Source organism: Saimiri boliviensis, chromosome 19 (genome assembly GCF_048565385.1).
Source record: "Saimiri boliviensis isolate mSaiBol1 chromosome 19, mSaiBol1.pri, whole genome shotgun sequence".
Classification (NCBI taxonomy): domain Eukaryota; kingdom Metazoa; phylum Chordata; class Mammalia; order Primates; family Cebidae; genus Saimiri; species Saimiri boliviensis.
In genome coordinates this window covers 9,925,156-9,940,130 of record NC_133467.1, presented here as the reverse complement: position 1 = coordinate 9,940,130, position 14,975 = coordinate 9,925,156, and the positions used below count along the sequence as shown (strand labels likewise).

General features: G+C 40.6%; 1 protein-coding gene across 2 annotated transcripts in view; it reads right to left on the bottom strand.

Moving 5' to 3' along the window:
* Window positions 1-14,975, bottom strand: part of NIBAN1 (niban apoptosis regulator 1) — a 210,409-nt gene that overhangs the window by 47,633 nt on the left and 147,801 nt on the right. The window lies entirely within an intron of this gene.

The window sequence follows — 14,975 nt, the reverse complement described above, 5'->3', positions numbered from 1 at the left end:
CTACTCAGGAGGCTGAGGCAGAAGAATTGCCTGAACCCAGGAGGCGGAGGATGCGGTGAGCCGAGATCGCGCCATTGCACTCCAGCCTAGGTAACAAGAGCGAAACTCCGTCTCAAAAAAAATAAAAAATAAAAAATAAAAGAAAAAAGAAAAAAGAAAATAAGAATAAAAATAGGCACAATATAAATGTCTGGTCCCATACAGATTTAGCTTCAAAAAAGAACCAACCAAATTAAAACTTTTAACTGCTGCAGTTTACCCTTGTCTAGGACAACACATCTCAGTTTCCTTATTTGCAACCTTTTCCCAAAGACCTAAGAAATTAAACTGACCCATGCTCCATTCTCTTCCTAAGAAAGAGGGATGGCAGCCACAGACTCCGGCAAACCCATTAGCCCGCCCTGATCAGAAAGGTGAGAACACTGGCTAATTTCATGGCCCACTCCTTAGACTTGGAGCGGCAGTATTCGATTTAGTCCTCTTAGAGACCAGATTACTTTTTTTAAATGAGAATTTCAATAGTCATGTACCAATAAAGATAATATCCACATTCCTGGCCTATTACAAGAAGCAGCAGTACTGCCAGCAGAGTTCCCTTTAATTTCTGGGTTATCTGAGCCCACAATGTGTACCGATTCTGCATAATTGCTTTGAGCCAAAAGACACTAGGAAAGCATTCTGCCTTTGGGGTGGCCAAAGGCCTGGGACGCTGCGCATCATCAGCATGAGTTGTCTCAGTACAGGATCCATTTACACTTGGATAAAACAGGTGATTTTATTGTGAAAACTCTAAGCATTACAATTATTTTCAGTAAAGTTCAAGGAGCATCTTGTTTAATAACTCAGCTAACAACAGGTTTAAACAAAATAAGATGGGATTACGAAACAGAATATGACAGTCACTAAAATAATATTTTATTATTTTCTAGAAATTAAAATAATAATTATGATGACATTATGGAAAGGTAGTTTGGGGATAATTTTAATTGCAAAAAAACAGATTACCTGCCAACTATGGTGGCTCGTGCCTATAATGCTAATACTTTGGGAGGCCAAGGAGGGAGGATTGCTTGAGGCCGGGAGTTCAAGACTAGCCTGGGCAACATAGTGAGACCTCATCTCTACAAAAATTTTAAAAAGAAGTAGATTATAAAATTACATATATATATATCCTGATTAAGTAATGCAAAGTATGAGCAAGGATCAAAAGAGAATGCATAAAAAATGATAGGTGAGTTATGAGGGATTTGAACTTGTGTCTTAAAGCTTATGAAATGTTATACTATTATTTATCCATAGGGAGATACAGGCTAATCTAATGACTTTCTTTTTTTTCTTTTTTTCCACTGATCTTCTTAGGACCATGGTTGATATTTGCCTTTCCAGAGTCAAAATTGTCCTGTGCCTCTTAGGATCTCAGAGAGCTCTTGTGAGCACTGGCAGCTGCCAAAGCCCAGCATGCACCATAGGGTCCAGTCCACACATGGAGTCCAGTCCGCACAGAGGGTCCAGTCCACACAGGGGGTCCAGTCCGCACAGAGGGTCCAATCCACACAGGGGGTCCAGTCCACACAGAGGGTCCAATCCACACAGGGGGTCCAGTCGACACATGGGGTCCAGTCCGCACATGGTGTCCAGTCCACACATGGGGTCCAGTCCGCACATGGTGTCCAGTCCACACATGGGTCCAGTCCGCACATGGGGTCCAGTCCGCACATGGTGTCCAGACTACACAGAGTGTCCAATCCACACAGGGAGTCCAGTCGACACATGGGGTCCAGTCCACACAGGGGGTCCAGTCCGCACATGGGGTCCAGTCCGCACATGGGGTCCAGTCCGCACATCGGGTCCAGTCGACACATGGGGTCCAGTCCACACAGGGGGTCCAGTCCACATATGGGGTCCAGTCCGCACATGGGGTCCAGTCCGCACATGGTGTCCAGTCCGCACATGGGGTCCAGTCCGCACACGGGGTCCAGTCCGCACATGGGGTCCAGTCTGCACATGGAGTCCAGTCCGCGCATGGGGTCCAGTCCATACAGGGGGTCCAGTCCGCACATGGTGTCCAGTCCGCACATGGGGTCCAGTCCGCACACGGGGTCCAGTCCGCACATGGGGTCCAGTCTGCACATGGAGTCCAGTCCGCGCATGGGGTCCAGTCCATACAGGGGGTCCAGTCCGCACAGGGGGTCCAGTCTGCGCATGGGGTCCAATCGACACAGGGGGTCCAGTCCGCACATGGGGTCCAATCGACACAGGGGGTCCAATCCAAGGTGTTTGTAAAGAACTTTATTGAGCGGAGACTCACACCAAAGTGAGCCTTTCTGTCCCTAAGGATGGGCTGATCTCCTGCCCAGCTCCTGACTCAGTCCACCAAGCAGTCTCCAGTGTGATGTCAACTGAAGAGGTAATTCTTTTTTCTCCTGAAAGATATTGTTTGGTGTGGTTTACTCATAAGAGATCTCCACTGCGTCCTTCAAATGTTCTGCTTTTCAGGAATGGAGGGAAAATCCTTATAGCCTGAAACACTTTTGAGGCTTGTCACAAATGTCCTTGAAAGTAATATTACCATCCACGGCTTGCCACCAAAACTGGGCACTATCGGGAGACAACACTAGTGTGCACGTGTCATAGGTGATGTCGTCCATGACACACCCGATGGACCTGTGTCCAACTGCACTAGAATGTTCTTGTGGACAAGGACTGTCATATTTATCACTGTATCCTCAGGCCACAGCACAGTGTCCAGTGAGAATAAAAAATGGGCACTATTTCCACTTCTGCCTTGTCTCCTGTGTGACTCAAGGTGAGTTACTTGGCTTCTCTGGGCCTAATCGCTCATTTCAAGCGGAAGGCTGACCATCATGTCTGCTTTCTCAGCTATGAAACAATGTAATTCCATGATCAACTGAAAGTACAGTTAGCTGTATTCACATTTGGTTGGTGCTTTCCACGACAGTACTTCAACTTAGGGACAAAGGTCCATCTTTAAGGCCACCTTCTCATTTTCTTCTCACTAAACCTCTCTCTCTCTCTCTCTCTCTCTCTCTCTCTCTGTGTGTGTGTGTGTGTGTGTGTGTGTGTGTGTGTGTGTGTGTGTTTCTCTCTCTCTCATCTTTCTCTGGGCTGCAGAAAGTCATCAGTGTAGCTAATGGAAGATATTAAATGCCATGTGTCTTTCATTATATTTCTATTGGACAGCACCTGTCTAGGGTCTCTTTGCTCTCCTCATTTCCCCTTCTACTCGCCTGAATAACAGTTCATTTTGTGGTTATTTCCATTGGGCTTATCATATGGGATATCTAATTAATTAGCCTACTAAAATAGTGAACATATTCAAATTTGCCATTTCGTGGTCAATGACAAGATTAGCAAAACTATGAAATATAACATCACAAATTCAGACAATCACATGGGCTTGACCTCTAAAATATCTTTCTTTTTCTTTGAAAAAGTAGGTTCCTTCCTAAACACCTTAATTTACCATTTAACAAAAGCATTGTGATTTACAAAATTATCCAGTTATCCAGAAAAGCTACCTTATTTGTTTGGGTGTTTATTTGAGTATAAACTGTAAGGTCATTAAGTGATTCTATCTCAACCAGAAATTATTCTTTCATAAAATGCTACAGAACAAAATAAATTATACCCTTTGTATAAATCAAGAATGCAATCATTCTTGAAACTTTGTATTTGCTTCTGTACTGATGTTAACAAAGCCTAATTTGCATTTACATTTGAATTCAAATGAATCTGATGTGCCAATGATCCATCCTATTTTAAGCAAAAAGCAAATTTGCCTTTTGAGAACTAACTTGTGCCCAGCGATTCTTTGTTCCTTACTTCCATTGAGAGTAGATGGCATCTCAGAACAACTGGCTGAAAATGCTCACTTTTCTTTCTTCCCTTCCCATGCTTCCACCCACTGAATCTTCTCCCACCCTCAATACACACGTACACACCTGTGCACACACACACAGATACACATGTGCATACACACAAACACACATATCTTTCTCTGTGCTGCAGAAAGTAATCAATACTTTGTCTTAAAGGCCTCTCTCAAGGTAAAAGAAGAGGACACGGGAAGTCTCTTTGCCTTCCCATTAAGACTCTAGACTGGAGCTACCCAAAAGAAATATGATGGAATGTATTTCATAGAATGAGATATAATGAAAGCCATGTATGCAATTTTAAGTTTGATAGTAGCCATATCAAAAAAAATAAAAAGACAGATTAATGATAATAATGTTTTATTTAACTCCAAATATCTGAAATACGTAATCAATATAAAAATTATTTAGATTTTTACATTCCTTTTTTAGTACTATGTCTTTGAAATCTGCTGTGCCTTTTATACCTACAGCACATCTGAGTTCAAATTCAGGACATTTTAAGTGATTATTAACCACATGGGGCTATGGCTGCCATATTGGACAGTATACCCTAGATGCTTGTGGTTTAAGAGTATGTTGTTTATTTGAGTGGAGACAGAGGAGGAAGCAATGACAGAGAGCATGCCACTGCACACCTGATCATGTTCAAACAGCCTCATTACAAAGGGATCTGTTTTATATCAACAAAGAAGGGAGAAACTTGATTTTTTCTATAATTCATCATTACATACATAGCACAGCTTATCTAATAGTATGATCCCAGGATCAGAATAATACACAAAATTAAGGAATAAAGTAACCTGTAACATATCCCTATGTGGATTAAGGTTAGTTCAAGTTCAAGACCCTCCCTCGACAGTGATATCTCACTCACAGACACTATCTCATGGGCAGTGAGGAATCCTGGTGGCTCTAACTTTGAGGGTCCTCTAACAACAATGCCATATGGTAAGATTCCTGCTCAGTTTGGTAGAAAACTGCTAACCAGCAACAGATAGATGAGATCATTTCCAAACAGGATACAGCCTTACAACAATCCGCTATATTTAGGTAAGATTGTTCGCCCTGCTCCTACTCTCCACCAAAAAGAACAGCTAAAATGCTTGATGGATTTGGACTCCCCGTTTCTACTGTAGACAATCTCAGTAGTGGGTGCAGACTTGGATCACATATTGTAATTAACTCATTCCATGAAACTATTTGAAAAATATCGGTCTGATGATCTAATTCCCTTACAGTAAAATAGAATAAAAGAGGAAATAAAAACAAAACCTCTTGTGTCAGGAATGTTAAAGCTTTTGCAGGAGTGTGTGTGTGTGTATGTGTGTGTGTGTGTGCGCGTGCGCGCGCGTGTACGGAGGTCCATACACACATGCACACATTTCCTGTGAAGGTGTGTTAGTAAGAAGTAAATCCCTCTTGCACATTCACAGTTGCTAATTGCATTTTGTGTTTATGGAAGGCATAATGGAATCACAGAACTAGAATGGACTTTTAATGTCCAATCCATTTCCCTATTAATGGGGCAATATTTCGTTATTAGACAACTAGTGACTAGTTGCTAGTTAGTAAAAAACTTGTAACTAGTTACAACTAGTGACCAGTTACTAGTTAGTTGTGACTAGTTACAACTAGTGACTAGTAAAGTTGTAACTAGTTACAACTAGTCACTAGTTGCCAGTTAGTTGTGATACTTAATTTTGTTTAAATCTTCTCTGACAGCCCTCTACATCTCCACATTTCTCTTCAGGTCTAGGCTGGGCATAGTCTATTTAATTCTGTGCTTCTTTAATACAATGTATTTTGTGTGTTACCTGCCCTCTCTCCCTTCAACCCCAGCACTCCTGGACCCCTTAATCCACTCTATGCTTTTTCCACAGCATTTGCTATATTCTATCATGCTACATAATTTCTTTATTGTGTTTATGGTTTATTTTCTGTTTCCACCATTGGCCCCTATCTAGAATATAAGTGTCACAAGAACGGGCATCTTTGTTTTGCTCACCACTGTATCCTAAAAGCCTAGAAGAGAACTTGGCACACACTATATACTCAATAAATATTTGTTGAATAAATGAATGTAGATCTGATCAGTGTAGATTACTAGTTTCTAATTAAGCTTAAATTAATGTATAAGTATTCATCTAGACCTAAGTTTCTGGCTGATTGGTAAGTATACTGGGCAAGACGAAATTAAATGTCTAAATTAAAAATAAACAGGCTGGGTGCAGTGGCTCAAGCCTGTAATCCCAGCACTTTGGGAGGCCGAGGCGGATGGATCACAAGGTCAAGAGATCGAGACCATCCTGGTCAACAAGGTGAAACCCCGTCTCTACTTAAAATACAAAAAATTAGCTGGGCCTGGTGGTGCGTGCCTGTGATCCCAGCTACTCAGCAGGCTGAGGCAGGAGAATTGCCTGAACCTGGGAGGCGGAGGTTGCGGTGAGCCGAGATCGCGCCATTGCACTCCAGCCTGGGTAACAAGAGCGAAACTCCGCCTCAAAATAAATAAATAAATAAAAATAAACATTTATTGTGTTACAATATAAATGAAAGCAAATGGGTTATGTAGTAATACTACTCTTTCAAAAGTGTTATTCTTCAGTATCAAGGATTGGGGATACTGATTACTTCTGACTTATTCTCATATTTTTCTAGTTATAGATGCTGAAGCCACAAGTCTAGAATGTTCAGTTACGTTCACTCACTTCTCAATTTAAATGTAAGTATTAAATACTAAATCTACTTTAGGCTCCTGATGGACATAATCATTTATTTTATAAGTTAGATTTTGTGGTCTTAGATTTTAAAATATTGAGCCTACATGCCATCTAGAAAAAAATGACCCAGCTTTCATTTTTTAAAATGGCAATCTTATTCATAAGGATCTATTTTTAATCAGCATTTTCTCCCCAATGCTTATTGTAGTACCTAACATATAGTAAGGACTCTAAAAAATATTTATTTATTTAATGAAAAATTCATTCTGGCAAACTTTGAAAAATTTGGCCATGGACATTTAGAAACAAAGCAACAAAGATGGCACATTCAAAACACAGAAAAAATTTTAAGCTAAAAAAAAAGGTGATAACTAATTGATGCAGAAATGAGAAAAATCATAATTCAACCAAATAATTCCTCCTGTCACCTAATCATTATTATATATTCACTCACTCCCCTAACACTGGTTAAACATATTATATGTATGAGTCACTGTGAGGGATTCTCTGAATACAAGGGAACAAGATTTGGTTCATGGGTATGAAGTTTGTGTGGGAGAGAATAATAAATCCACCACCTGTTCCCCATTGAATCCCTGGCAGTCTGAACAACCACAAGGCAGATGCCCAGTAAGTGTTTGGTAAAAGAAGGCATAATAATCTATAACACAACAGTGATGTGTTAGTGAAAGCTATGGGCCAAGGGAGTCTGGTTTGGGATATGGATGTTTTCACGGAACAGGGAGCTAAGTAGACACGGGTGGACTGAACTGTGGCAGGTGGCAGGTTCTCAAGGCAAAGGAAGAGCGTAACTTAAAGCACAGAGGCAAGCCACAGAGCACAGTGTCCTCATCACACAGCATTTCCCGTTTTAAACACCCAAGTTATGAAATCTTCAAATCCATTCTAGAAAAAGTTTTTAATTTTTATTAGGTGCAGACATAAAACAATGTGGCTATAAAGACTTCCAATAGACAGAGGGTAAGGTGATGGGTTCTGGAGTCTGCAAGGCTTAGGGGCTTCCTAACTGTGATCAAGATGCTACTGTGTGAGGTAGGACACCATGAACAAAGGCCTAAGGACACAGTCTGCCCTTGGTAAGTTCTCTAGTTTCCAGTGACATTCTTTCCTCTCTTTTGCTGTGCCCTAATGGCAGCCTTGAGCTTAGCACAGATGGGAAAAGCACATTACAACATTTAGTCTGTCCCCATGAGTGTGAGTGTGGCCTTCAAAATGAATGTTTAGGATCCCCTACTGAATTTGACATGTAACATTTTGACAACATTTTCTTAAAAAATTTATAAATTAATTTGATTGTAATTAGAAACCCAGCAGACATTAGGGAATAATTAGCTACAATAAATGTAAGTAAATTCACAATGAGAATATATGCCTAAAAATGATCAAGTATTATACAAATGAATTTTAAGTGGAAAATTTGCTTATTAAAGAATACACAACAAAAATCTGTAATCAAATCAAATTGCATTAACATGGGAATAAACAAATGGATCAATGGAAAAGCAAAAAGAATACCTAGATGATTACCTCAAGACACATATGCATATGTGTGTGTGTATACATATAATTTTAATATATGGCAAAAACTGTAGCTTAATTCAGTGAGAAGGTCAGATTATTTAATAAATGGTGCTGGCACAACTGGTTTTCCATTTAAAGGGACAATTAGACCCCTCATATACATCATATGTAAACATGACTTCCACACAGACTGGAAACTCAAATGTTAAAAATATAGCAATATAAAAACTTCAAGAAAAATTGAGGAAATAAGATATACAATCTTAGTTTAAGGGGAATCTTCTAAACACAGGCAGGAAATCCAAAAGCCATAAAAAATAAAGATTAATATATTCAACTATATAAAAATAGACACCTTTGCATGGCAAAATATATCATAATTAAAGGTTAATAACATAATTAATGTATAATAACAGATGAGCAATGAATTTGAGAAAAACATTTTTAATGGAGTTTAAAAAAGAGTTAATATCTCAATGTTTAGAGTTCTTATAAGAAAATTACAAAACAAAAGAGAACAAGAAAAATAAGGAAGGAATGAATGACAATGAAAAGATACAAAAAGGGTTAATATCTAAACGTTCGGTGTTCTTACAAGATATTACAAAACAAAAGGAAGAAGAAGAAAAAGAATGAAGAAATGAATGAAAATGAAAATGGCAGAGAACATGGATGGACAATTCACATGAAAGTGCATCTAAATGGCTGATAAATGTGAGATAAGATGTTCAGACTCACTGCCAGTCAGGGAAAGGCCACTCAAAATAAAAAAGAAATTCACTTCTTATCTATCAGCTTCTCAAAACAAAACAAAGCAAGAGCCAAAATACCTATTACTGGCAAGGATGCTGGAAAAAGAGCACTCTCATATACTGTAGAAATGTAAGACTTTACAGTCCAATAGAAAAGTAATCTGGCAACATCTATTACGTTAAAAACACATTTACCCAGCACTCTCTCTTCATGGACACTGCCTCATAGAAATAAGAACATGAGGATATCTGTACAAGGAGACTTATTTAAGCATGGATGATTGTGACAAACTTGGGAACAGAGTGAAGGCCATCAGGAAGAGAATTACGCAGGATACAAACCACAGAATATTACATAGCTGCTAATAAATTAGTTAAAACGATATCAGTTGACTTGGAGGGATTTCCATGAGATCCTGTTGAGTGAAAAAAAAAAAAATAGAAGAGTGTATCACAGGGTCCCCTTAAAAAAAAAGTGATCAAAAAACTCTATAATGTAAGTAGGGATATGGAGAAAAATATGGAAAGATACATATAGGAGTTGTAGTTCCTACAGGAGGAATTCCTGTATGGAAAAATTAAAAGAATGAAAAGAGAAACAAGCAAAAAACAAAACAAAACAAACTCTAACATTTGACATTTGTTATATGATCCAATTTAGGCATTCATACAAAATTGTGTGTGTGTGTGTGTGTGTGTGTGTGTGTGTGTGTGTGTGTGTGTGTATAAACTGAGTATTGTTTATGGAATGGCATCACAGAAGTTGATGTTATTTTATGAAAATATTTTGTATCTGAAAAATACTAAAGTGTATATATATATATGTATGTATGTATGTATGTATATTTACTGTAAGTCATTGTACTAAGTACTGTCTGCATTATCTCAGGTAATTTTCACAATACCTATATGGAGTGGGCACTAACAGTACGTCTGTCCTAGTGATGAGAAAACTGAAGCCTAATGGTACAGCCAAGATCTGAATGCAAAATAATCTTTCAAAATAAAATTCCAAATGCTAGGCTTACACTGTGCGTGTGCATGTGTGTGTGTGTGTGTGTGTGTGTGTGTGTGTGTGTGTGTGTGTCTGTGTATGAGGTTTTAAAATAAAATAAAACAAAGGGAAGAACATCTGACTCAAGGAATTATTTGGTCCATTCATTCATTCATTCATTATTTGGCTCAATCATTTGCTGGGCAGTGGAATACATCATGGGGATGCAATCATGCCACTGCCCAGCAAATACATCCTCAGCCTGTCCCCATTTATTAATACCACTCTTCTTCCATGTGATCCTGGGTAAACTGCTCAACCTGCCTGTGTCCTTATCTGTCACATGATGGCAGTGGGACTTAGGATCTCTAAGGTACACTGCAGCTCTGGCATCATCATTTGATACCTCTGCTTTCTGTGTCAGTGGGTTCAGAGAACATAAGTTTGATCTGTATTTCCCCAGTAACCATGGAGCCAATGGAAACAAATCAAAAAGGATCTGAAAGCAGAAGCAGAGTATATCCCACTACCTGACTTCTGTTCTAAGAGTTCTGAATTTTTTTCTTGACCAGGTAACTAGGCCAGTGCTTCTTTTCATGGTGCTATAAAGTCATCATTATGGTATGCAAGCAATCCCACTCGCTGTGCATTGCTAGCTCGCTCTGCCGTGCTCACCAGATTACCGTGAGTGACTGGTGGCTACCTGATAGCCATTTTAAGGCAAGGACTTGGGGCCAGTTTCATGGGGCGGCATGGTGAGAATGCCATTGCTCAGGAGGGAACTGAGGTCTACATCAGGAAAGGGGACAGCTGATGAGGGTGTGTGCAAGGCAGTTAGCTTGCACCCAAGTGCTCCTGCCGGTCAGAGCCATGGGAAGGTAGAATCAAGCCATACCTTTAGGGAGAGAAGGACTGTGGCAAGGCAGTGGGGAGTGGTCACGTCCAGGCAAGGACTGCAGACCACACGGGAAAGTCAGAAAAGGCTGGGAGAACAGACAACCAGAGAACTACGGTGTCAGTGGGGTGGAATCAAAGCCATAGGACTAATATAGGCCCAGTCTGTAGGTAGAAGGAATGAAGAGGAGAAGGTTAATGGACATTTAAGGGCATGCAAAGCTGCAGGCAGGTGGGAGGAAGCATGCTACACATAGCACTGCAGGGGGGCGTGGGCAGATATGCCACAAACTTCCACAGTAAAACAAAAATTAATTTGGTAAATATGCAAACAATTTCCAAATATTATAAAATCAGCTTCAAAATATTGTAAAATTATGACCTAGAAATTCTTTTTATCCTCATTGTGAAAAAATGAATTCTATTGGGATAAAAAATCAAAAACTAAGTATTGTTTATGGGATGGCATCATGAAAATTGTCATTTTATGAAAATATTTTGTATTTGAAAAATACTAACGGTGTATGTATATTAAGTATTTACTGTATATCAGTCATTGTACTAAGTACTGTCTGCATTATCTCAGGTAATTTTCACAATACCTATATGGAGTGGGCACTAACAGTACCTCTGTCCTAGTGATGAGAAAACTGAAGCCTAATGAGAGCGAGTAACACAGTCATAAGTGGTAGAGCCAAGATCTGGATCCAAAATAGTCTTTCAAAATAAAACTCCAAATGCTAAGCTTGCAAACACCCCACCATAACACCTCCCTCCACAAACGGAAATCCATTTGAAATACGTAATCTCAAGTTTTGGAGAAAGCTTCTTGCCTGCTTAAAGTCTACCCCATGACAAGACATAGACTATAGACTATCACACCCAAGTAACTTGTGTCCACACGTTTCAGTCATCCAAAGTCCACGGCCCACCCTACCTGAAAAGGCATGGGCCAAATGAAACACCGTAGCCCTTATTTTCAAGTGTTTTCTAGATCAAGGGGGACCAAACTTTTTTTCTAAAAGGTAAAATAGTAAACATTTTAGGCTTTGTGAGCCATTCAGTCTCTGTTGCCACCAGTCAACTCCGCTATTCTGTTGCAGAAGCGGCCCAAAATGCCTAGGCAAACGGTGTGGCAGTGTTCCACACTGCAGAGGTGGCAGCCAGGCTTGCCAGCTCTTGCTCCAGCCATATGTTCTTCAGGGCTCAGTTGCCATGTTCACAGCTTCCGTTCCTTGAACCAACCTAAATAAAGTCCCCCTCTTATAATTTCTTGGTGCGTTCTTTACACACATATCTAAATTTGTAATTAGATATTTTTCTTTATTATTACTAGTTTGTAACTTCCAAGAAGGCAGGGATCATATCTGTTTTCTAAAGCACTGGATGGTCAGCACCCAGCAAGGGCTCAGCATACAAAAGGTGCTCAGTAAGTATTTGTTGGCAGAAGGAAGGGACAGAGAGGAAAGAAGACGGGAAAGGAAGGAGAGAAGGGAAGAAGGGAGAAAGAAAAGGGAGAGAGGGAGGAAGACAAGGGAGGGAGGGAGGAAAGAAGGGAGAAAGAGAGGAAGGAAGGGGATGGAAGGAAGGAAAGAAGGAAGGAAGGAAGGAGGGAAGGAGGGAAGGAGGGAGAGAGGGAAGGAGGGAAGGAGGGAGGGAGGGAGGGAGGGAGAGAAGGAGGGAAGGAGGGAGGGAGGAAAGAAGGGAGAAAGAGAGGAAGGAAGGGGATGGAAGGAAGGAAAGAAGGAAGGAAGGAAGGAGGGAAGGAGGGAGAGAGGGAGGGAGAGAAGGAGGGAAGGGGGAAGGAGGGAAGGAGGGAAGGAGGGAGGGAGAGAGGGAGGGAAGGAGGGAAGGAGAGAAGGAGGGAAGGAGGGAGGGAGAGAGGGAGGGAGAGAAGGAGGGAAGGAGGGAGGGAGGGAGAGAGGGAAGGAGGGAGGGAGGGAGGGAGGGAGAGAAGGAGGGAAGGAGAGAGGGAGGGAAGGAGGGAGGGAGGGAGGGAGGGAGAGAGGGAAGGAGGAAAGGAGGGAGGGAGGGAGGGAGGGAGGGAGAAGTTATTGGTTCTTTATAATTAACCTTGTTATGTGTTCTGAAGTGGAATTTGTGTGCTCCAGAAAGCCACCTTCCCCTGCATAGTGACCAGTACTGTCAGCTAGGGACTACAGGCATACCCCAATGTCCTTTCATGTGAAAGAAAAACAAATTTTCTATCTTTTTTTTCACAGGTTCAAGGGCACTCACAATTATTCTACAATTCAAAGAGAGGAAAGAACAATAAGATTGACCCGGTCTTTTCCTTGCAAAAAGTCAGTATTAGACCATGCCAAAGTACATATTAGAAAATCGCCCGCAGACCTTCCCTTGTTTATCTCCGAATGCTCCCTCTGCCTGGTTCACAGCAGCCACTGTACCCTGACAGATTGACCTTCCTCGTCAGTGCTCCATCTCTCAGCAGGTTTTTCATATATATATATATATTTTTTTTTAATTTATTTTTTTTTTTATTTTGTGGTGAGATCTCACTACATTGCCCAGGCTACAGCACAGCGGCTATTCACAGGCACAATCACTGTCCAGTACATCCTTGAACTTCGGGCTCAAGCGATCCTCTTGCCTCAGCTTTGAGAGCACCTGGGACTACAGTCCTGCACCACCATACCTGGCTCTCTCACCAGGTCTTTGTTTTGTTGTTTTTTAAAATAATTATCTCCACATTTATTTGAAATAGGAAATGATCACATCTTTTAGCAATACATATTTGCATCTGAAGTCCCAGGTGCAAATAAAGATCTTGAAAAATCCTAAAATTTTGAGCTTCCATGGCAGAAGGCATCTCTTCAGTTGCCTGACTTTATTTCTTGGTATTTTCACATTCATTTTTTTTTTTAATCCCATATTTCCATCTCAAACACAGAAAAGAAATAAGTCTCCCTTTTATGGTCATATCAGAAAGAGCAGCTTTAATTGGAAAATATCAGAACATTGATAATTCTATAGCCAAGCCATTCCACAGTGAGGGGTACCCGTGCAGGTTCGTTATATAGGTTAACTTGTGCCATAGGGGTTTGTTGTATGGACTATTTCATCACTCAGGTATCAAGCCCAGTACCCAGTAGTTATTTTTCCTGGTCCTCTCCCTCTTCCCCGCTCCAGCCTCCGACAGGCCCCTGTGTGTGTTGTTTCTCACCAGGTTTTATGAGTTTAACATCACGTCCTCCTCAAAAGAGCTCTGAGACCTTCCTGTGCAGCAGTCCTTCTCTCCCACCTCATCACCACACGATGTGGTAGGCATTACTAGCTGACCTGTCCCATGTCCTCTGCCCTGTGAAGCTTTGAACACTAAGGTGATTCTTTTTTCCCACACTCTCAGTTGACCTTATCTTCCTCTGGAACTACTGACACCTTATTCTTAGAAGGACAACAAGAAGAAAGATAAGATTATTTTTGTTTTCATTCTGGCAGACACAGAACTGACTTGAGGCTTCAACTCTGATATTCTGGAAATGCTGTTCCTTCTAAAACAATAAAAATGCAACAGTGTCTTCAGAAGACTTATGTCTTAGATGCCACCTGGGGACTGTAACTGAGTTCAAATTAGGTTTTTCATGAATTTTTGAGTTACAGATTCAATTTCTATTTTTAATTAAATAAAATTCCTAGAAGCGAGCAACTGCAATTGCCGTTTCAGAATCTCGACTGCCTACATTTACAAGAGACACTTTGACCTTCCGGAGCAAAACAACGTATGTCTGATCCTTCCTCTGTGTGACACAGGATATTTGAAGATTTTTTTCCTCCCTTCAATAACTGTCAGTTTAAACCCAGTTTTCTCAGTCATATGACCTTGTTGCCAGACCTCATACTATGCACACTCCAGACACACTCTAGTAGATCCAGCAGTAAGAGCACCGAGCTAGGTGTTAATTAGCTCAATGGCTTAGTTAGCTATTGTGACCTTAAATAGCTCTGTGACCTTAAATCTATTTCTTAATTTCCATGAACCTCGGTGTCATCAGAAAAACAGGGATAAATTCCTCCTTAGTATTGTCACAGGGATTGAAAGAGCATACATTAAGTACCCAGTGTATTACCTGGCATTCAGTAATTGGTTGCTAGTATTGTTATTTTCTAAAATCCCTCGTAAAATGTAGCAAGAGAAATGGAATATACAATCCTTTAG